Below are 25,656 nucleotides of genomic sequence, written 5' to 3'. Positions count from 1 at the left end.
CCGCTTTGGAGAAAAGATCGGCAAGGAAATATACTGCTACAGTAAATTTAAGCTGCAAGTTGTAGTTGTAGCTGAGAAAAGAATGTTCAAGCTGCTATTGACTATAAATTATTGTGCATTGGCAACATGGATGAAACTCGACCGCAAATAAAATTGGAAAGTATTTTAATCAAAACTACTGGGCATGAAAGAACACATATTACTGCTGTTTTCACGAGCAGATAAAAGATAAATATAAAAAGCTCGTAGTATGATCATGAAATCAAGAGAAAATAGCGAACGGAATCTTGATTTTTTTACACAAAACAAACATGCCCCCAAACAGCCAGCAGCCAACGTCATCTATTAAAAAAAGACCTAAATTAATTTCACAACGAGACATATTTAAGTTATATTTCGACTTAAAAACACTTCCTATAACAAAAAATATATGTCCCATATAAATAAAGTATCTAGAGATTCATTTATACTAACTAGAAGCAAGAAAAGCACTCTGAACTGAGTTAAATGCGGTGATCAATTCCCAAACCAAAACATTTGGTCGCTATGATCACAATTTATAATACAAAATCAATATGAGAATATATACAATTGGATACAGTGTAGTGAAGCATAACTTTTTAAAAGATCCATGGAAAAGATGCACATTCATTATTTTGCTGTTTGTATAATACGGTGTTAATATGTGAAAATAGAATACAGTATAATGTAGGCTAGGATACCGTATATGATATACCAAAGTGCAGGCTAGGCCTTGTTTGTTATTCAATTTCTCTTTATACTGACTTATCATGTCAATCTGCATTGAACCTGCAGAATTAGCTGACACTAATAATTACTATACCATATATGTATAGAGTATACTGTGTAGTGTAGACTAGGCTACCATATATGTATAGATGGTAGTGATTACCCTAGTGTAGGCTAGGCCATATTTGAGTTAAGATTTTTTCAACAAATGATGGGTTTTTTGGAACCTAACCCAATCGTAAGTAGGGCAATACCTATATATATATATATATATATATATATATATATATATATATATATATATATATATATATATATATATATATATATATATATATAAAATTTGGAACTGTAATTACTACAATGCCCTCTTAACTTGCATCGATGAGGTCAGTAAGGCTCTGAAGTCTTCAAGCGCTGAATGGCAGATGACATGGTCACATGGCCAAAGGAGCCTCTTTTACAAAGCAATGATGCCTTAGATGTTTTTACAGAACATTTTTAGGAAAGGCATGTTCCGCTTGAGGCCAAAGATATTCCCCCAAAATTATGTTTAAAATGAAGCCATGGCTACTTTCTGAGTTGAAAATTGAATGAGGTGATCATCTGGTGGCATGGGAGGTCGGTCTTCTCCCTGACTGGGGCATGGGTGTCAGAGAGTATTCCTTTGGGTTGGGGGAGGGGGCATGTTTAGTCACTGAATGAGATTATATCATAAGACTTTTACATTAAGACCGAAATTCATCGCCTTGAAGGACATCAAGATACTGAATGAGGCATATAATCCTCTAAGCCACTTTATGTCTAATATTGGGAGGAGTCCGTGAGAAACTTGACTCTCTACTGAGTCACCTGGTTTCCCCGAGGAGTGCAAATTGTTAAAAACAATGGGCAAGGTGGTTCACAATGGTTGGTGTTCGGTCCCTTGGGCAGTTGAGTGGCTCCTTTCCTTTTTCCTCGTGGGAGGAGTCTGCCAGCCCCCATTCCCTTCATGATCAACAACCACAGGGGCAGAGCAGCGAGATTCAAGATTGGAAGGTTCTCGAGAGCCTGGATTCTTGTCTGAACTAATTTTATCCTCCACCATGGGCACTGAGGAGGGAGAGGGAGAGGAGGTTGGGGGTTCGTCTGTCTCCTCCGACAGGTGTAGTGATGTGGGTACTTCACCCGTGGAAGGGAGGGAGGGGTTATGGTCGCATTGACCTCGTGTTGCATCCTGCCATCTCATGTTGGTGGGCGGCGAGGGATTAGCTGATGGCCAGTTTAAATGAGCCTGGTGGCTTGTTGTTAACCTATAGAGACTTTCCTCCATGCTTTTCATCGCTCCCCACGTCAACAAAATATGATCACATATAGAGTCCTTGTACTCAACTTCATCTGAGAGTGACTACCATTCGGAACGCATTTGCTGTAATATTGTACATTAGAGGTAGACAGAGCTCAGCAGGCCTGTAGAGTTCCCGCTCAATGTGTTCTCTGTAATGAACATCCCGTTTTCTGTTGTGCCTTCACATTCAACTTAGGGTTGGACAAACACAAATTATCATCATTATTATGAACTGTATATTTTATTGTCTGCTCAAGTAACAATGCATTATGTATATGTAACAGAGCATTTTTATATCAGACCAGACATTGTCAATCATTATGTTTTCTGTATGTACCTGTTCTGTTTTTTGTAAGTGAAATAGTTTGACCTCAGGTCACCTGTAAATCTTTGTACCCACGGTCTCTGCATTATAAGCAAACGTCCACATGCCACTTTATAAGCAGGTCACTTCATCAATAAGTCAGTAGTACTTGTCTACCTGCTCATTATTTTGCACCTCTCTCACAGTGGTGACCCCGGAGTGGTTCCCGGAAGCCATCAACAGACCCAAACAGTGACTTAAGTCTTGGCCCGATGAACCAACCCACAGCCCTAACGGACTAACTACGGCGCTCTAACAAACAATTCAGGCGTTACCAACCCTCGTCGGCAAGTCACAGGCGTCATGCTCCCAAGCATGTATTGACGCGAGTGTTCCCTCACACTCCAAGTGAGAGCACGGAATGAGCATGGACACAGAAATGTCATTCCCAACCACATACAAATTACCGCGAACTTCTTGGAGGCAGATGTCTCCCTCGCGCAACCCCCTCCTGTGTGCTCCTCCACACCGGTACCTGCACCCCGCACGATGACCCCCCTGACGGATCAACCAAAGGCGGCCCTCAGCATAAGGCTGCCGCCATTCACCCATCAAAACCAGCATCCTGGCTCTACAGGGTTGAGGGGCAATTGAGGGTAGCAGGCCTAACCGATGAGGTGTTGAAGGTGGACATCACCGTCAACGCCCTCCCAGAGGAGATATAAAAGAAGATCGCCCCGTGGTTAATGACGATGTTGAGCCCTGCCACCTTCCAGGGATTAAAAGCCACTATCGTCGAGACCTGCTCCCTGGCGCTCTCTGAGAGAGCCACCCGCGCCCTCGACCTCGCCCTCAACCCCCGGCAGGAGGGAAACCTCTTGGAAATTTGGCATGCCCTCCAGGACCTCCTCCTCCTCCCCTGAGACTGACAGCAGCAGCAGACACAGAGAGATCAGCCTGTCGAGGGAGATCTTCCTGCAGCAGCTACTACCAGAGTTCCGTGGGCAGATCACAGAGGCATACACCCTGCCGATCGAGGACCTGATCAGGGTGGCACCATGGCAGCAGCAACTGAAACACCCAGGGGCCCCTCACCAGTAGGCTTCTACGTCCATGACACCATCTCCGGCAGGATGATGCTGATCGACACCGGAGCCATGTGGTCAGTGTTCCCCTTCCAGAGAGGACTGCAGATGTCCGCCGGACCCAGCTGCCTCCCTGACGGCTGCCAACAGGTCCCCCATCCTCTCCTACAGCACCAAGCTCCTGTCGATCTCCATCCTTGGCTGGAGGTACAGGTGGAAATTCATCGTCGCGGACGTTAGGACCCTGCTCCTGGGTGCGAACTTTCTTGCCCACTTCGGACTGGCAGTCGACGTCAGCTGCAAACGCCTGCTGGACACCGAGACCTGCCAGTCCCTGTCCTTGTCGCTGGGCCCCAGGGAGACCGCCATCTGTTCCTTCGCGCCCCACCAGTATGATTCCCTCCTGAAGGAATTCCCAGCAGTCTTCAAACCTGAGCTTCGCCAGGTGCCCGGGGCCCCAGCCAAACACGGGATATATCATCACATCAAAACAAAGGGCCCCAACGCATGCAAAGTTCCGGAGGCTTCCCCCACAGCGCCTTCAGGAGGCCAAGAAGGCCTTTGCTGAGATGGAAAGGATGGGCATATGCATGAAGGCCCCCAGCCCATGGGCCTCCCCCCTTCAAATGGTGCAGAAAGTGGACGGTACCTGGAGGCCCTGTGGCGACTGCAGGTGGCTCAACCTCACTACAGAACCCGACCACTACCCTCTACCAAACATGCAGGACCTAACGGCCTCCTTCCACGGGGCCAAACTGTCAGGCAGTAACGTAATTTTAAAGTAAATTTTCTTTGTTTTGCCTTTTTGCACTGATGGCTTTAATTTTTCTATTGTTTGCAATTTTGTAAAAGGTACCTTTTATGTTAATTTATATTTTGGTTAAATGTATGGTTAATTTGCTTTGGTTGAAAAGCTTAAGTTTTTGTGGCGCCATCTATTGAGTGCAGTTTTAAGTGCGGCCTTCCTCAGTGTTTTTGCTTCCTTGCCAAATTTGTAACTCTGTTTATTTTTCTTTATGGTGACTGGGAGTGTTGTAAGGAGAGGTGACTTGTGGCTCTCCTAAAGTATTCTCGGGAGTCTAGTTCAAGGCCGTTGAAGACTCTGGAGCTGCTGATCTGTCTGCTGTTGTGGATTATATATATACATCTCTTCCTATTGTGAAGATTTCTCGCTTGTTCTCGGAGAACAACAATCTGCTGGTATTGAGGTGCTTCTTAATGTAAAAGGCAGTTATGCTATGGAGCATGTGGAGTACACGCAACTGTGTTTTGAGTGACCTACTGGCTTAATCTTGACGTTAGCAGTTGTGTGTACATCTGGGTTTGAGAGCCTCTTTTTCATCCTTTTTGTATCCACAGTATCAGCACCAGAGTGGCCTTGTTGGAGCAAGTAGGGTGTCTTCTCTCAGGTAAGAGGAACATCCTCTGTATATATGGCGTGAGCTGTAGACTCAAGTGTTAGTATCTACCAACTGTTTTGAAGGGCAGTTCTTCTGATGAGAGTGACGTTCTGTGGCAGTTTTTGTTGAGCGGTTTATAGACTCATCTGTATTAGTACTGGTCTGTGTCAACGTACCAAAACATTGGATCTTCAGCTACACCTTAAACAGGGTGTAATTATAGTCTTCAAGTGTGTGTTTATATTTATTTATTATGAAAATTGTTCAAGGTATATTGTGAGACTGAGTGTCATGAGTGTATAAATTAATATTAAGGTTTAGATTTTTATATCTTAGGTAGGATTATTATTTCTTTTGTATGTCCTTCCACTTCTTTCCTTTCTATTTAGTAATAGGCTAGCGTGGTGGGTAATTTTTGGGTCCTTTATTAAGATTAAGATTTGGTTTCTTCACTATGATAGGGTTTAGCTTTAGTTATAGGTGACTCTTGGAGTTATTTGATGGTATTTCGTAATTTATCAATTTATTACTTTTTGATCAGTGTTTGTGCATTTACTGTGCAATAAATATTGTGAAATTTTGCCTATGTGTCTTTCCGGTTTTTCCCGCACCTACTGATTTGTGTTTTTGTCACTGGATTTGAGATTAAAATAAAAGAACCCGTTATGGCTTCCTCCTAGAGGGAGTTCTCAAAGTTAAGATCTCTTAAAATCATATTTTCAGGTACCAGTAGCGCCAGAAGACATCCACAAACCGCCATCGTCACGCCTTTCGGGTCCTACATCAGCAGGAAGGCGCAGGGCAGCCACCTTCCAGAGGCTGATGGACAGCATCCTGGGGGACCTGGACTTGAGTTTGCTACGTCGATGATATCCTAATTTTTTCCAGATCCCAGAAGGAACACCTACGGCACATCCAGAAGGTCCTGCAGCGCCTGCAAGAGAGTGGCCTCGTCGTCAGGTTCGACAAGTGCACCTTCGGTATCAAGAAGGTGAAATTCCTGGGCCACGAGATACCCCCAGGGGCCGTCAACCCAATGTCGTCGAAGGTTGAGGCTGTCATGAGGTTCCCCACCCCTACCTCCACCAGGGCCGTACAAGAATTCCTCTGAATGGTCAACTACTACAGGAGATTCATCCCGGGGATCGCGCACACCATGTCCCCTCTGGTGGAGGTCCTCGAGGGTCGTCCAAAGACCTTAGTGTGGGACCCCGACCAGCTGAAGGCCTTCTCCCTGATGAAAGCTGCCCTCGCCAAGACAACATCTTTGGCCCACCAGGATCCCAGCGCTCCCCTCCAGCTGACGACGAACACCAGCAACATCAACTGTGGAGCTGTCCTGGAACAAGTCATCAACAGGACCCCTCAGCTCATCGCCTTCTTCAGCAGGAAACTCGGCCCCACCGAGTCCCGCTACAGCACCTTTGAACGGGAACTCTTCGTAGTATACCAGGGGGTACACCATTTCAAGTTCCTCCTGCAGGGTACGCCCTTCACAATCTGGACTGACCACCAGCCACTGGTCCACGCCTTCACGAAGCTGGGGGACACACGGTCCTCTAGGCAGCAGTGGCACCTCACGCCGTCGGTGGGAGTTCACCTGCACCATCAAATACCTCCCTGGCAGGAAGAACCCAGTAGCCGACACCCTCTCAAGGATCAAAATTGACGCAGTGCAGCTCAGGATCAACTACAAGGACCTCGCCAGTGAAAAAGCTGCTGACCAGAGACCCCAGCCTACCGCACAGCTGTCACGTTGCTGAAGTGGGAGGACATGCCCCTCGGCCCTGGAGGGTCAACACTGCTGAGTGACGTGAGCACTGGCCGCCCCCGCCCACTGGTGCCCGCCTCCCATCGTCGGCTGGTCTTCGACGTCATCCATGGACTATCACACCCCTCCGGAAGGACGATGGCCAGGCTACTGACAGAGAAGTTCATCTGGCATGGCATATGGAAGGTGGGCAAGGCAGTGCATGCAGTGTCAGGCCAGCAAAGTGGGGCGGCAAGCCGAGTCTGGGGTGGGCATTTTCCCCAGCCGAGGAGACGTTTCGGACACATTCACGTCGACGTGGTGGGTCCTCTTCCCCATCAGGAGGAGCAAGATACCTTCCAACAGTCATCGACCGCCCACCAGGTGGCCCGAAGCTACGCCCATGGAAGAAGCCACCTCCAGTGCATGTGCAGAAGCCCTCCTCTCTAGCTGGATCAGCTGGTTCGGTGTCCCAGACCATATAACAACAGAGGTCCTGCTTTCCTATCCAAGCTGTGGACCACCCTGGCACGCCTGCTGGGGACCACTCACCACACTGCCTACAACCCCACAGCCAACGGAATGGTGGAAAGGTTCCACAGGTCCCTGAAGGCGTCCCTCATGGCTTATTGAACCTCCAAGAATTGGAAGTATCAGCTGCCCTGGGTCCTCCTCGGATTGAGAACCGCCCCCAGAGCCAATGGCGACCCCTCCTCAGCAGAAAAAGTCTACGGGGAGACCCTGGTAGTCCCGTGGTAACTCATTGCAGAAGACAAGGACAACATAGCAATGCAGAGGCTCCGCAACAGGGTTGGGAAGTTCGCCCCTGCCAGAGGACATACACCGACAGGACGTCCCCCGTCATGCCTCCCGGTCTATCCTCCGCCACCCATGTCTTCGTCAGGGACGACGCCGACCAGCCACCCTTAACCAGGCCCTACAGAGGTCCTTTCCTTGTGCTCGAGAGGAACAAAAAGGCATTCCGGGTAGCCATCCACGGAAGGAAACACTGGGTATCGATAGTCCGCCTCAATCCCGCATTCCTGGAGGAGGACGTCGGGTGGTTCCCAAAGCTCCCCGTGTGTTTAATGATGTGTCATGGGGCACAAGGTTTCAATATGTGTAGTAATAAGGCGTTAGTTCATATTGGGGAGTGTTTAGGCATATATAATGTGTATAGTATGAGTAACTGCGGTATCTTGACTGCTTGTGTGTGTTAAAACAGACAAAAATGCACAAGTTTTTTTTTCATCTCTCTTTCTATATAGCAATCAGCAGTTCGCATTGGTGTGTAGGGTTTAATAAAGGAGTATTCTATTATTGTATTATCTCTGGGGACTTTGATAACTGGGTAGTAATCTATCTGACATTTGTTGAATTACTGTGTGTAAACATTTCTTATGCAAGTGTGTATACATTCCTTAGATTTTTTTAAACTGATTTTTTTAAATTTTTATAATTACACAGGTACTTGTGTTATTTTGGGGTGAATACGTGCGGGTATGTAAAGAGGAAAGCTGTTGCTGTGAGCTTACTCAGCAGTTTTTTGCCTCGGCGACAGGAGAGGTGAGCATGTCTCTTCAGGGTTTTGGCGCTCAGCATTTTTTCTGGGGGCTTCAGCAAGCCATGGATGGGGTGACAGGGGGCGTGAGGTCTTGCACTGAGGGAGAGGGGAACAAATTCTTTTCTTCTTTCTCTCTCTCTCTCTCTCTCTCTCTCTCTCTCTCTCTCTCTCTCATCCGTTTGCTCGAGTCCTGTTTAGTGAGGGTAGACTCCCATTCTCTTTACTTGGGGGAGACTGAGTGTTTTTTTGTCGTTTGCCCTTGAAGACACTAAGTTGATCTTGACCCACTTTGCAAATCAGCTATACGCTTGGCCTGCCTATTTTTTGTTTCCCATGAGACTTTGGATTTAATTGTTGGGTTAGTTAATTTTGAAATTAATTGTGGGGTTAATTAATTTTGCATTTAATTTTGAGATTAATTAATTTTGAATTTAATTTGGGGGTTTAATTTAATTGTGGATTCAAATACTTTAATTTAATTGTGGGTTTAATTGATTTTGGATTTAATTGTGGGGTAACTTTTTATTTAGTTGTGGGTTTGATTATATATATATATATATATATATATATATATATATATATATATATATATATATATATATATATATATATATATATATATATATATATATATATTACCCCATATAAAAATGGGTATATAATATATATTAAAACATAAGAAGATATGTATATATATATATATATATATATATATATATATATATATATATATATATATATATATATATATATATATATATATATATATACTATATAGAGTGGGCAAAAGTAAATAAAGGGAACTTAAATATTGTAAGATGGGTAAGATACGTGGATGACATCTTGATTATTTACAAGGGAGAAAGGGAAGATCTACACAAGTTCCTAGAAAAACATAAATAAACTAAATGAACACATCAGGTTCACAATAGAAGAAGAGGAGGAGGGAGAAATTCCTTTCTTGGATGTACTGGTTAAAAGGGAAGGGGAAAATTTAAAGTTCAAGGTATATAGGAAGAAGAAACACACCAATTCATACATACATAGGTTCTCCAGTCATAGGAAAGAAATAAAAATAGTAGTAATGACAGGGTTAGCCGTCAGGGCTTATAGGATTTGCAGTCTCGAATTTTTAGACGAAGAGCTGGATTACCTGAGGGAGAGTTTTAGGAGATTAGGCTACCCTAAGCATTGGTGGGAGTGGGCACACACCAAGGCAAGGAAAAACTATTTTGGGGAGAGGGAAAGGATAGAAAAGGAACATTTGGTAGGGAAGAAAATAATTGCAATCCAGGACAACAACTCTATTGCACCCATCAACAGAAAGCTAGATTATTTCAAATTGATAGGCAGCTACAAAAACACCATTAGGAATAAAATAGAAACAAAAAGTCGGTAGAGGGTGAAGAGATTAGAGGGGGTGTATATATGGTAGCATTTCTAGACTGTGAAGAAGGGTACTATGGTGAAACTGGCAAATCATGTAAAGAGTGAAGCAAACAACACCTGCAGAACATAAGGCATTATAATCAGACGTCGGCAGTTGCCAAACACTGTTGGGAAAATGATCATAAAATAGACTGGGAAAATATGAGTTTTCTGTACAGGAACACCAACAAAACGGCCAGACTGGTTGTAGAGAACGCCTTCATAACATGCGCCAACAACACAATGGCAGGGAACACCGGAAACGGCTTCGAAGACAGCATATCTAGAAAAATCGTATACTCCACAGTAGCAAGGAAACGAAGGAAAAATGCAAGAGAACACATGGAAAACGGACACTGGAAGAAGAAGGGGCAGAGAAAGGCCAAGATCACGAGGGGGTGAGGGCAACACAGGAGGAGCCAGGCAATTATTGGATTAAAAGTACCCAGCACACAGATATAAATACAGCTGGACTACGCGTCTGCTCACTGTACGGATACTTGATAATGTGGACTGTTTGTCCAAGAAAGCTTGTAACTTTTTCTGAATAAATACTCCATTAGATGCCATCCAGTTTGAATGAGGTCCTTTCAGTAATATATGTATATCTATACATTCATATTTTCTTTTAAATATCCCTGTAAATTTATATATATACATATATATATATATATATATATATATATATATATATATATATATATATATATATATATGTGTATATATGATATAGATATATATATCTATATATATATATATAATATATATATAGATATATAGATTCTTATTTTATTCAATATTATGTAAATTTATATATTCATATTTTTTAAATATTCTTGTAAATTTATATATACTGTATATATATATATATATATATATATATATATATATATAAATTTGCCTGAATATTTAAAAAAATATGAACGTATAGACATACATATATATTGAGTAAGAATCAATCTATCTATCTATCTATCTATATATATACAGTATATATATATATATATATATATATATATATATATATATATATATATATATATATATATATATATATATATATATATATATATACTAATTAAGTGGTTACTTGGAAATCTTAGCTTGATGATGAATAATATTGCCAAGACCAGGAAGAACATTCTTTATTACACAAGCTTTCGAGGTATAAAAGCTCATCATCAGGCTGAAAAACCGACAAGGATGAGAATCAGTGAAATTACAATAAAATGAATTGTCATAATAAATCTTCAGCAAAAATACTAAACAAATATATAAAACGAACAATAATTACGAACTAAAAGGGTGAGATGCAAAAAAACGAAAAATCAAAAACGAACACAAACATAAAAATATAAAAATAAGGTGAAATGTAAACAAACTACTAATCACAAAGTAAAATATTTAACGATCGAATTGTGTACCTACTATGAAATTAGTTATAACCTGTCTAAGTTTTTAGTTCCAGTTTTATACCCTCTAACTTTTGGTGAATTTAACATCTCAAATTCTTCTAAATTTGTTAAGGAATTATGCTCTTTCAATTTTAACCAAGATGTTGTAATGGCTGGTTTCGATGTAACCTCTCTTTTCACCAATATCCAACTAAAAGAAACAACCGACATTATTCTTAATAATATATGTGAAAACCACTTATCAATGTTTGGACTTAATAAAACAGACTTGCAAAAATTATTACATTTAGCAACTGCTGATGACATTTTTGCTTCTGATGGTAAATTATATAATCAAATAGATGGAGTAGCTATGGGAAATTCCCTTGGACCTGTATATGCGGAGTGCTTCATGGGTTATTGTGAGAGGATTTGGATGTCTGAATGCCCTAGTGCTTTCAAACCCTTGTATTATCGTAGGTATGTAGATGATACTTTCCTTGTGTTTAAGGAATTATCACATGTTGATTTGTTTTTTTAATATTTTAAAAAACATTTCTTTTACTTGTGAGACAGAACAGGATAAGAAGTTGCCATTTTCAGATGTACAGGTATACAGAAATAGTGGCAAATTTGAGACCTCTGTTTATAGGAAACGTTTGCTAGCTTGGGATTGAATTACCTCAGTTTTTCACCAAAGTTGTATAAGATGAATTCAATACGTACTTTGATGAATAGAGCCTACAATGTTTGCTGTGATTTTAATTTTTTCATCAAGATATGGTCTTCCTCCTGAATTATTTTTCTGAAAACTCATATCTCATTTTTGTATTTTATAAAGTTAAGAAAAAATTTTTAAATGAAAAGTTTTGTCCCAGGCCGGTGTACAGTACTCCTAGTAAGGATGTAAAGTACATTAAATTGCCTTACCTTTGTCATAGTAGCTATATGGTCGGAAAAAAGTTACAAGAAATACTTAAGCATTGTTTCCCTCAAATTAGTTTCCGGTTTGTTTTCAATAATCCTTTTACTGTAAGATCACTTTTGACGGAGAAGCCTACTCTACCTGTGGACCTTAATTCCTGTGTCGTTTACTTGTTCACTTGTTCGCAGTATGGTCTGCGATACGTGGGATCCAGTTCACGCTGGCTCAGACACAGAATTTTGGAGCACTGAGGTCTTTCTATTAGAACTAAGTTTCCTCTTTCCAAACCACCCTTTTCTGCCATTAGGGAACACAGTTTAGCACAGGACCATCCTATTACTGATCTGGATTTTCAGGTACTGTCTTTTTTGTTCAAACAGACTGGACCTTTTCATTTCAGAGTCGCTGTTTATTAAAAAGATGAAACCTAAATTGAACAACAACTCGTCTGGTATTCAACAAGCTATCGTGTAATTTCATAGTAGGTACACAATTGAGTCGTTAAATATTTTAATTTGTGATTGGTAGTTTGTTTACATTTCACCTTTTTATATTTTTATGTTTGTGTTCGTTTCTAATTTTTCGTTTTGCATCTCACCCTTTTAGTTTGTAATTAGTGTTCGTTTTATATATCTGTTTAGTATTTTTGCTGAAGATTTATTATGGCAATTAATTTTATTGTAACTTCATTGATTCTCATCCTTGTAGGTTTTTCAGCCTGATGATGAGGTTTTATACCACGAAAGCTTGTGTAATAAAGAATGTTCTTCCTGGTCTTGGCAATATTATTCATCATCAAGCTATATAGGCTATATATATATATATATAACGTAAAGAAAAATCTTTTTTATGAAGAAAATAAACCTTGAACTTAAACAAGTAATTCAAAGAAAAGTCAGAAACTCTGCATTAATATCAATAAGTGACCTTAATATTGGACTGTGGCAAAGTTATAAGATTCAGGAAAGGATGCAGAGACCTAGATTGATTTTAAATTTTCAATTAGATTTTTTAAACAATATTTCACGGATGAATGCATAACAAATTTGTAAATATTTCAAAATTATTGTAAATTATCTTTCACCATAAATGTAAATATTTGTAAACAACCAATGTAAATTTTTTTTGGAAAATAAAAATTTAAAAGACAAAAAAAGTACTTCAAAGACTGATGCTGAGGAACTGTTAGAGAGAATCTGCAATTCTAAAAATTATATATATATATATATATATATATATATATATATATATATAAATAAATAAATATATATATATATATATATATAATTATATATATATATATATATATATATATATTATATATATTATATATATTATATATTATATATTATATATTATATACATATATACATATATACATATATACATATATACATATATACATATATACATATATACACATATACACATATACACATATACACATATACACATATACACATATATACATATATACATATATACATATATACATATATACATATATACATATATACATATATATATATATATATATATATATATATATATATATATATATATATATATAAAGCAAAGTTTGTTATAATTCTCTTCGCCTGTAAGTTATAAGTTATAAGGGTATTTGATATTGAACGATATCCGTGTGCCGTAACTACACACAGAAAACTTAGGTAAATATTATATATTATATTTTTTTGTTTGTCATGTCTGCCGTTGTCATCTGCTCTCTGAATGATAGTTTTTTTTTTTTTATTTTCAATTCCTTATATTTTCTTTGATTATTAATTACGATAAAACGACGGTTTTCGGTAATTAGGCATTTGTCTATTCCACCCCGAGAGAGAGAGAGAGAGAGAGAGAGAGAGAGAGAGAGAGAGAGAGAGAGAGAGAGAGAGAGAGAGAGAGGTGTCTGGTTTATATACACCAGTATAATCAGCTAGGAAAATAAGAAAAAAATATATCCACAGGTTTTAGAAAAAGACTTCCCATAGAATTGTCGCAAATGAGTCCCTTTAGACAAAAAACAGGTGATAGATGAAATCCACCGCTGCTGTGTTGTTCTCTCAGAACTAAACTGTGTGCCGCCTGAAACCTATAACTCTGAAAAAAACGGAGAGACGAACGACACCTCGCCTTCCTACACAAAATACAGGAGAGCAGGTAAACAATTAAAATAAAACAAGGTAGCTTAAAAGCAAACCATCAGAAATCCTGATAGTCTTAATCACTTAAAATTGGTCTAAGTTAAAACAAGTTTTATTAATTATCAAAAAAAGCAGATTGGTCCTAATCAGCTAAAAATGGTTTGGGTTAAAACTAGTTTTACTAATTATCTAAAATGCAGCCTGGTGCTAGTCACCTTAAAATGGTTTGGGTTCAAACAAGTTTTACTAATTATCCAAAAAGCAGTTTGGTATTAATCAGCTTAAAATGGTTTGGGTTAAAACAAGTTTTACTAATTACCCAAAGAATAGTTTGGCCCTAATCAGCTTCCAATGATTGGGTTAAAACAACTTTTACTAATAACCAAAAAAGCAATTTTGTGCTAGTCAGCTTCGATTGATTTGGGTTATATTAATTATTCACAATGTAATTTGGTCCTAGGTATTATTCTCTTTTTGAAATAGGCACGTGATATAAAAAAAAATCTTCCGTCACAAACCCCAGCTGTGAAACTAAAATACAAAACTTTAATCACTGCTAATTCAGCTGCTACTCATAACAATCTGCTAACCGGCCAAAGTTACTACTCGCAATTTATGCTTTATAACCGCACTTCCAGTCAGTTCTACATTGACTTTTCTGAGTTACCATTCTTTATGGAAATGAAGTGGAGATTTTTCTATTACCCCTCAACCTTACTCTTGGTCACATTTACTATCATCTTTTCCCTAGTGCAAAAACTTCCGAACTCTGTACTAATTCTGCAAAAATCAACCATTCCACGTTCCATTCATGATTCATTTTCTTTAAGCACAACTTTACAGGTACATCTCCAGTCCTTATCTGACTTCATATTGCAGAGTCAAGGAGACATAACACAACACTGCTTTAGACTCACTCTTCATTAAACCAGTGACTTTCTTGCCTCCTTGCTCTAACACAAGTTTCAGTTTCATCGTATAAGACTTTTATCTCCCTCCGTAACTTATTTTCTATACAAATATTTTTCCATTCTTACACTAGATTTTTTCTGGGTATATCTATGACCAATGCAACTTTTCCCTTTGCTTTAAAACCTCCCGCATAGATTCTTCATAAAAACAATCCAAAAACCCTTTCCATTTCTGAAATCTGCACTGTTCTAATTCTGTCAGTTCTGGCATCTGTTTTACTTTCTGAATCTACTGTATATCCAACCATACACTTTCCCCGGTATACTAAGGAACATTCCTCCCCTCTAATTCTCCTTTAGCCCACATCTACTCCTCTCAACTCTTGTCTTAATACTATTCTACACTTCATCCACTTTCTCCTTATATACTCTTCTCCCATCCTTCTTATCAGTCTCACGTGTCTTAATTACACGAACAGCCACATTTTCCCCCTCTTCCTCTTCAACTCATTCCTATCTTAACTTTTGCTTCATCCTAAAAGAAGAGAGAGAGAGAGAGAGAGAGAGAGAGAGAGAGAGAGAGAGAGAGAGAGAGAGAGAGAGAGAATGTTTAAGGTCTAAGGAAGTCACGTACAACATATTTCTTGTTTATAGACCAAAACTTCCTGACGCTAACAATTTTCAAGGCTTAAAGGACATCAAAATACTATAAAAACTATGCAAGATCTTTAAAAAAAATGCGGAAAATATAGATTATTGAATGAAATGAGAAACTGAAGTTCATGAAAGTTAAACAAGCATAAAATCTGTCAAAAAAACAGCGTGAAAAACATAATTCAGAGTGTGCTCTTGAATCAACAAGAAATAAAATTTTGGAAAGCAAGGAAAGAGACCAGCCTATCAGGAAACGGGTAAGAGAACCGAGAGAATGCCTTAAGGAAAATAAAAACGAAGACTTTGAATAAAACGAACGGTTCAGGCAACGTGCAAGGGGAACAACAGATACTTGGCTGTCGAGTTTAATGACTGGATGCTTGATTAAAAGCGACTCAGAAACAACCAAACAGTTTCCCATAAGAATTCGAGATAAAAAGATGAGATTTAATTCATTTTCCTGGCTGTTTGTCATTGTCTCCGATGACTATATAGCTAATTATAAAACTAAGGTATGTGATGCTCCATCGCCCACCTGTTGGAAGGTGCAACCAAAGTGGGCAAAATGCGTTGTGCAGCTTTTGGCTCTTAACTTCTACGCTTTCACACACACACACACGTATGCACACATATATATATACATATAGTATATACGTACATATGTATATATATATATATATATATATATATATATATATATATATATATATATATATATATATATATCGCACACATACTCACACACACACAAAAATGTGCTAATTTTACATTTCCAATTTCGTGAATAACAAAGAAAAACATGGGCTTCTAACAGCTGTTAGAAACAGTTGAAAGTTTATATTTATTAAAATCTATAATTCCTAAATAGCTTGTGCCAATAATATTTACATGTACAGGATACTTGAGGCTTAAAAGGAGTGAATGTAATGAGATCAGGCAATGACTCAGTTAATGAATGGCACAAATGATAGAAACATCTCCCCTTCAGCCGATTTCAGCACAAGAGTTTCTCAACACATTTTCCTGCATGTGTTATTATTCTCTGCCTTCTAATCTACTCACCGTCATTTTAAATAGTCAGGCACTAATGGAATACGAGTCACTATTCTTCACTTCTAAATTCAACCATGATAACAAAATATGTGTTCGCTAAAGGACCTCACAAAAAGTGCATTCCCTACCAGGTCATTATACAAACGCTGGCTATTGAGGACGAAATGACAAAAGCACATTAAATATAATTTCCTACAAATGTGCTTCTTACATTTCGTGGCTCTCACATTCAGAAGGCGTTTTATACACAAATAAAAATTCTCGTTGTAACTTTGGTAGCTAGATTACATACGCATAAATACGAATTTATCCTTTCAACACACACATACATATATATATATATATATATATATATATATATATATATATATATATATATATATATATATATATATATATATATATATATATATACACATATATAATGATATAATGTATGAGTACATGTGCACGCTGATGTATGTATGAATATATACAACATAAATGATCATTCAGTAATTCTCTTTCACTAATATTCCCTTTTCCTTGTTCCCAAAATTTCTTAAAAATGGCCCCGGTTTTATATTACCATCGCCTGTATTTCCTAAATAATGGAACTCAAAATATTTTAATCCGTCTTTTCACCTCCCTAATTTTTTTCTTCCATTCAGTATTCACTTTAAAATCATAAAGGAAAGCTGGCTCTGTCATCTGTTCATATATATTAACATTTCAATATGAATCTTTTATTTCAAGCCTTTTTCAACCCTCCTGCTACCTTCTTTGGTTTATCTTTGCATTGATTCATGTCTTATTTAATCCCATCATCATCGGTTAAATAACGTCAATCCTAAGCGAATAAATCATTACTCTTCTTCCTCATCCTAATGCAGATACATAGCCCTCTATTGCGGGAGTCCTCTTACTCTTGTAATATGACTATCACAGAGACGTAATTTTTACTTCCTGATCTTGTTAGCCTTCCAATCTTTTCACCAACCCCTGCAGTTCCTCTTCACTATTACCCATAACCTTTTTCTTATCCCACAAAATTCGAATTACATCTCCTGAAAGACGTCACGACTATCATGTTAATAAAAGTCATCATGTTGCAAGTATCTATATGTGGATAAAAAATGTGAATACCTAAGTATGGACGGAGATGGACAAATTACCTTAATGGGACCCAAATGCCTCAAAGAACGTCACTGGAAAGAAGCGACGCTCAATATGTTAAGAACAGATATGGATGTTGCCAGAGCAAAGGTATCATAAAAGCAACGATATTAAAACCCAACACATTTGCAGTGTATCTCACCGGTAGTCAACATTTTAAAAACTCACTCTATTCGATCTATTTTATTTCCAATTACCAATATCAAAAGTCCAGCCTCTAACATATAATAATAATAATAATAATAATAATAATAATAATAATAATAATAATAATAATAATAATAATAATAATAATAATAATAATAATAATAGGGTGATAAAAAAATCATTGTCGACAAAAAATTAAATGGCCTTCATAATAATTGCTCTTACAAGCAAATTGCCTCATTATATGTATCCATATAAGAAATATTTCTTTATAATGGTTACATTATCCTAACAGCTTTCCGTAAATATATTTTGCCATCGGGATAAAAATGATAACTCCTTCACATTTAGGAACAAATTTCTGCAGGCCTTGATACCGTATCTAGTTAAGAGGTGGAGACGAACATCAATGAAAAGGCTGCAACCACAGAAATCCTGCCTGATGTGAATTCAGTCCCTGCATATAAGTTTGAGAATTCTTGTTGGGTATAGACACAGAAAAATGGAGAGACACAAGGGTTAATGTGAACACATGTGAGGTGTTGCAGTATGGTAGTTAAAGTGTGAATGAGTTACTGACCAGAGTGTGTAAGGTATATCTGGATTAGACAAGGGTTCCAATGGAGTGAGTACGAGAAACAATTATTTCTATAAAAAAGGCAAAGTTGATTGGTGAGCCAGTAAAAATTCCAGAAGAGTAACACCACTTAGTATGCCAGGGAAGGTTTATGGTAGTATTATGATTTAAATGGTACATAATGACACGAGAATTCAATGAGAAGCAAAGTAATAGACACTGTTTGAAGACCAATTGCTGGACAAAAGAGATGACATCGCACCAATGAGAGAGAGAGAAAAAAATACGGAGTGAGCAAAAAATTTAAGGCCAAACATGAATAAATATTCAAAAGACAAAAAGAAGTTTGCTAGGAATATTAATGCAAAATTATTTAGTGAGATAATGCGTCACAATTTAAAGGAAACAACGGGCAGCAACTGAAGTCCTCTGCTGATGGAATTACAATTTTCAAGATTTATTGGATATATATGATTAACAAGAGGAAGAGGTGAGTAATGTAGAGTGGAAGGGGTCACTGCAAGCCTGAGAATGCATTGGGAAATGACCACTGAAGTTGTACGGATGGAGATAAAGAGACTGAAGAGTGGACAGACAACAGGAGTTGATGTGATTACGAGTCAGAACTGGTAAGTGGTGGCGAAAGAGCGAGTTGACGACTTTAGGTGAGTGACACTTGGTGAGGAAAAGGTCTCAAAGGTTTCAAAGGATCAAAGAATGTGAGAGAGGAATGATTTGTTAACTTTGCATATAAGTAAAGGTGTCAGCGCGACTGTAAAAATGACAAGGCATACCATTTCTTGATATGCCGGTAAAGGCATGAAGTAAAAATCTTTTGAGCAAGCAAGATAACAAACGGATTTCTAAGCGACGAACACTGTGGTCTTAAGCATGGAAGAGGGTGTGAGGGTTAAGTAATTGTTAAAAAACAGTATGTGAGAAGTCTGAGATTAATAGGTAAAGTGGGGCTGGGTGAATGTAATGAGCCTTGCAAACGTGAGCCCAGTGCCAAAACATTAAGCTATGCCACCCACTAACATGCACACACACACACACACATTTTTTCACCAAGGTCAGGTTCAAACCATGGAAAGTGTAATAGTGAGCCAAATGCTATAACACTAAGGCCTGCCATCCACCCAGAAAGACATTTTTTTCACTGTACCCCTTTTTTCCTTCGTAGAAGGGGTGGCGCCAGAAGGGAAGAGCTTTCGGCTCTCAGTTAGTTCTTACGGATGAGGTTCTAGCCCCAGATCTATTTCCTGACTGTAGCTGAAGCTGCTGTCAACACACAACCTGATTGACTTTTCTTGGAAAGCTTGAAATCGAACCACAAGTCTACAATCCTTGGTAGTGCAAGCTGAGGACTGCAACTTGGATGTTGCTCCCACTTCTGTAATCCACTTGTATAATGTACAATCAGCCAAAGTGGGCGCCATGTCCATGTTTTCTGGGTTTGGGAATGTGTCCTGGTCCACTGCCCAACAGGCCACCTAGATGTAAATCAATACCAATGTCTGGCGGGATCAAGAAAAAACTAAATAAAAATTCGTTGAAGTTTCTTCGGCACAATCGAGTTTTCTGTACAGCATATAATCAGGACCCCGAAAATAGATCTACCTTTCGGTGGTCTCTGTATAATGCTTTATGAGCCGATGCCCATGAAACTTTTAACCACGGCCCGATGGTGGTCTGTCCTATATCGTTGCCAGACGCACGATTATGGCTAGCTTTAACCTTAAATGAAATAAAAACTATTAACGCAAAGAGGGCTGCAATTTGGTATGTTTGATGATTGGAGGGTGAATATCAACATACGAATTTGCAACCCTCTAGCCTCAGCAGTTTTTAAGATCTGAGGGCAGACAGAAAAAGTGCGGATGGACAGAGAGCCATCTCAATAGGTTTCTTTAACAGAAAACTAAAAAGGTAAAGACAATCAAGTTAGGCCTAACAGGCTGGCAGAGAAATTGGTGTTACCACTTTCACAGCAGAAAACCAATAGGCCATTCCCCACAAACTGACTGGTGCTGCAGAGAAGGGCAAGGCAACAGCTGCTGGTGATTTCAGCATATAACCACAGATTAAGGATAAACTACCAAATAGGAGCTGCTTCATATGCAGGGTTATCTACCTGCCTTCGCCCACTCCAGTCCACTTCACTCCATGTGAGCTTCTTGGATACAAATGATCTTCAACTGCAACATGTATTCCCCTCCCAACCTTCTCTACTTGGTCTGATGAGAACCTTTAAGTCTATCACGCTTCTCGTAAGACCCTTGAACTGTCTATCATTCTTACAATTCCATGAAAATAACAATCCACCGCCATTCTGTCCTCAAATACTGCAATGCCGTATTCTGAATACTGATATGAATGCAGCCTTTGGACCTGACATCTACTGTAGTATCTAAGTAACTTCGAGATCCTATTTTGCAGCTTCAGGTTTGCCCAATCATCACTGCCTTTTCTGCTTCCATTCAAAAGCACAAACACCGCATGGCAGAGGCATCAGGCAGCCACAGGAAACCCACCTCACAGCCATTCACTAGCAAGGCCTCACTGAAAACCTCTCCTACCTTGTGCAGGTTCGAGGCTGACGCCTTGGAAGGTTGAGTGACATCAGGTAACCCACCTGGGTACCTGCCATTGTAGCCCAGAGCACCTGCCCACCGGTGTGCTTTGCAGTTCTCACCTGTTCGTCCCAGAAGCAGCCCGCATCACGTGACCCAAACCACACAATGGTCCAACAAACATGGCATCGAATTCATATTTTTCATCTGATTACCCAACTATGTCTTACAGTACTGTATTTTTCATCTCTTAAGTTATTAATATTTCATAAACACCTGTTAACAATTAATCCTCTGTAAGTTGGATATTAAATTGGATATTGAATATTATCGCTAACTGCAATATATAGTTATGACCCCAACTATCTTGAAATTCAATTGGCCTGGGAGGTTGAACCAGCAGATCGGTATTCTCGTCATTTTTGTACCTGAGGATCTCGACTGATAACATCAACAGAATTTGCTATGACAAGAAAGCATGTAAGGTGTGATGCTGAAATGCTGAAAACCATTTTACGACAATTATAAGCTCATCAAAGTTCCTATACGACGGTAACCAATGAAACCTGCAGACCCCCAAAAATGGTGCCAGTTTTTAACAGATTATTAGCGATGCTCTGACGTATTTTATCAAAGGAAACTCTAAAATATATAATATGAAAAAAGCTGCCATATAATCCCAAAAATATTTTAAATTCCCATCCATAAAAAAACCCTTTGGATGGCGCTTAGCTAAACCTACTGCTTTTTTATTAAAAATCCGAGGAAACTAATTAAAGAGAAACGAAAGGTTGTAACCCCTTCCACCAAATGCAAAGATGAAACCACCAGCCAAAAGTCGCCCCATGAAACAACACTTTTTACCAAAAGCTCCCCTATGACACTGCGCATGCGCGATAGCATTCCAGGATGGCCAGTGTACAACAACTGAGTTTAATTACAGTTTAATTACAAACGATCGATAAAAAATAACGGTAAATTCTTAATAAGCAACCAAAATACTATGGGAAAAATCAATTTTCAAAGTAATACCCGATGCGGAGCTCTTGCTTAGTTCTACCTGACCGTCCTTATCACCAACAAATAATGATAATAATAACAATAATTATGGGGCTTGCTTTTGAAAGCAACCCAAAACCTGTAAAAATTTTGACCTATAAAAATAATGAAAATAAAAACATATGCACTATCCGGCTACCCTTGTTTGAAAACTCATTTCCTGTAAATAAACATTTTTCATTCAAAATCTGGCCAAAACAAACGGGAAACACTGTGCACACCAAATACGACAGAAATTGATAACCACCGTGAGAGACAATCCAAAATTAAAGTCATTAACAAGAACACACAATGTCACGAAATTATTATTAATAAAATATTTTGGAACCTGCCACAAAAACCAACTCTCAACAAACTACATGATCCCGAAAATTCATAGAAAAAAGCAAAACACATTTATAAACAAGAATCACAGTACAGAGTAAACGTACAAGAAATAAATAAAGGAACACTTACGCCGTCATTGGCCAAGTTCTTGAACTGTCAAAGTTAGTAGTGATTTGCTCAAAGACTTTTTAAGTTTATATTTCACGACACTGGAGCCCAATTCCTTGAAAGGCACTTTTATTTTTTTATTATAACACTCACATGGCCCTTCCCTCTATCCTCCCTCGTTGTCTATAATGTCTAGCTATTGATTAATTACAATATAACCAGCGAAAATTTTGAGAACTTAAACGCACTTGTTCAAACGAAAACCAACCGCAAAGTGAGAAACGTAGGTTGGGCCTGTGGCTGGGGTTGGGCAGGGAGGGAAGTGGTACCAATTTTCCATAGAGAATGCCAGTACTGTTTACAAGACTTTACAGAGACAAGTGGCTGGGTAATAGCATTCTCTGGTCAAGTTCCAAAACTAATAACATCGACGAAAATCGAATAAAATATACAGATAATTATTTTATTTATATATAATTAGTGATAAAATAGTAATGACCAGAGTCATTATTGTTGGCATATTCTGTAATATGACGCCTATTATTATTACCGCTGATTCCTCAGTTGGGAAACCTGGTACTTGAGTCGAGGCAAATTCTCCAAAGATTCAAAGTTGTTTTGTAAACTTGGGAGAACCAGGAACTTTGAATCCAGACCCTTGTAATTATGCACACTACAACCACTTTCGTTTCTGTGTTGATAATCCGGATGACATTAAGATACAAAGGTAAAATGACAGGAAAAGTGCGCACGTTTTAAATGGCCCTCTTCCACTACTGATATTTATCTTTAAAATATTATGCCCTGAATCTGAGATCTTCAAACTGCTATCACTCATCTGTTTTCTTCTCCGCCTCTCTCTCTCTCTCTCTCTCTCTCTCTCTCTCTCTCTCTCTCTCTCTCTCTCTCTCTGTGATATCCAAAGTGCTGCCTAAGATAACATCTCGAACAGTTACGAAAATTATACATATAAGCGTTTTCCTTTGGTAAGGATATTTATATCTATCTTCTGTCTCTGTGGTGAACGTAGAGTGGCACCTTTGCGCCTTGAGAGAGAGAGAGAGAGAGAGAGAGAGAGAGAGAGAGAGAGAGAGAGGTTGGGGGGTGGGTGGGGTGTTGAATTAGGAGAACCATATGTTACCGCACCCTTTCCATAATTCAAACCTGCCGAAAATATTTCATAATTCAGAACCAAGGGGAAGGTTCGGGAATTGGTAGGAGCGATTGACACTCGATTTCTCATTAAGTTTTTGGCTAAAAATCAAAACGAAACTGAACCCTTATTCAGAGAGCAAATTCGCCTCAGAACAAGCATCTGACGACCTGGAATCGGAAATAAATAAAAATCTGATTTTCTTTTGTTCCAGTTCGCACGGATTTGCACAATTTTTCCAACATTCGCGTTTTCATATTTTTAGTTGTACATTCGCTTAGGTGGCCCTTTTTCTTATGTGCCACCAAAAGGCTTCATGATGTTCACTTGCAACGGAAAGATATCATCTGCAACCAGCACGTAAGGTGATGGCTTCTCCCTATCCGGTAGAGGCACTGGAGATGGTAGGCAGAGCCGATTTTCACATAACCTTTTGTAGAAGGTAGTTTCTCGAAACACACCTCCGTCTGAAATTCTCCCTTGACATCCAATGTGAACATAAGTGAAACAGTACTTGGCATTAACCACAGCCATTAATACAATACTGAATGTTCCCTTGTAGTTAAAGAATGTACTACCACTCTGTTGAGGACACTGAATCACGATATGCTTCCCATCACATGCGCCGATGGAATGTGGAAAATTCCACAAGGCTTCAAATTCTTTTGATAACTCCATACATTCCTGTTCATTCTGAGGCATCTGGAAGAAATGATGATTTTTATAAATAAATTATCAAATATATTGCTAGTGTATATATATATACATATACATATATATATGTATATATGTATATATATATGTATGTATATATATACATATACATATATATGTATATATATATGTAAATTTTTATTTTTTTTTTTTTTTTAGGATGAACCTGGGAGGGATGATGATGCTGAAACCCTGGGAACGTCATCGACTCTAAACGCAGAAGTTCTTGAGGCTTCACAGGGAGTTGAGAAAGGCGACAATAATGACAATGGCAAAGGGACAAGCAACAAAAGAAGACGAGGACAGAGCGGGAAAAGACAAAATATTGATGATGAGCAAGCCGAAGAGGCATACAAGATTTTGAAAGATAGTGTGAAAAGGGATGACTGTACCATTTAGGGTGAACATGTTGCATGTGAAATTCGGAAGCTTGATCCAAAGGCCCAGACAATTATGAAGCACTTAATTAACAACATCTTATTCGAAGCAGCTATGGGGAAATACGACGGCGCTGATCAGTCACATCGATTTGGTTTACCTACACCCCATCCCTTTCATACCAGCGCTTCTCCATCCCACCATAACCCCACTGCCCATGTTTCTTGTGCCTCTACTCCCCACCACTCTTTTCACAGTGGCTCCTCTACCCCTCATGAGTATGAACATGGAACATCAAGATCAATCTCCACATCGCCATCAATATTTGCTCAGCCACGAAATCAGTCACACCAAGAATCTTTTCTAACACCAGCTTCACAAGGATTTGTAGCTCAGTCAGAAAATGAATATCATCCACATTTTGTTCAGGCAGGTAAAGAACCTGATCAACACTGTAATGAAGTAGACGAGGATGGATCCTTGAAATCAATGGGTATCCTTGGACATTTTTCAAATTTTGTAGACTAAACCATGTGTATTATGTTTTTAGTATCTGAATTGCCATTTTAGTTTCTTTGCTGAAGGTAATGTTCATGTCTTACATGATTTTCTTAGTATTGATAGAATATGCAATCTTTTTTCAAAGGAATGGATGTCATTTATAAGCTTAACCTTTCTGTTTTGTACATGTTGCCAGGTGTTTTCTGTTATCCATTAAGAAATGTGCAGGTGAACATAGTTAAAATGAATGTGTTCATGAATATTACTAAGAT

General features: G+C 38.7%; 1 pseudogene; it reads left to right on the top strand.

Moving 5' to 3' along the window:
- Window positions 1-6,775: 6,775 nt before the first annotated feature.
- On the top strand, window positions 6,776-25,411 carry LOC136829705 (uncharacterized; annotated as a pseudogene).
- Window positions 25,412-25,656: the final 245 nt, after the last annotated feature.

This window comes from Macrobrachium rosenbergii, chromosome 45, assembly GCF_040412425.1.
Source record: "Macrobrachium rosenbergii isolate ZJJX-2024 chromosome 45, ASM4041242v1, whole genome shotgun sequence".
Lineage (NCBI taxonomy): Eukaryota > Metazoa > Arthropoda > Malacostraca > Decapoda > Palaemonidae > Macrobrachium > Macrobrachium rosenbergii.
Note: the sequence above shows the minus strand (reverse complement) of the source record. Positions and strands in the feature narration are given on the sequence as shown.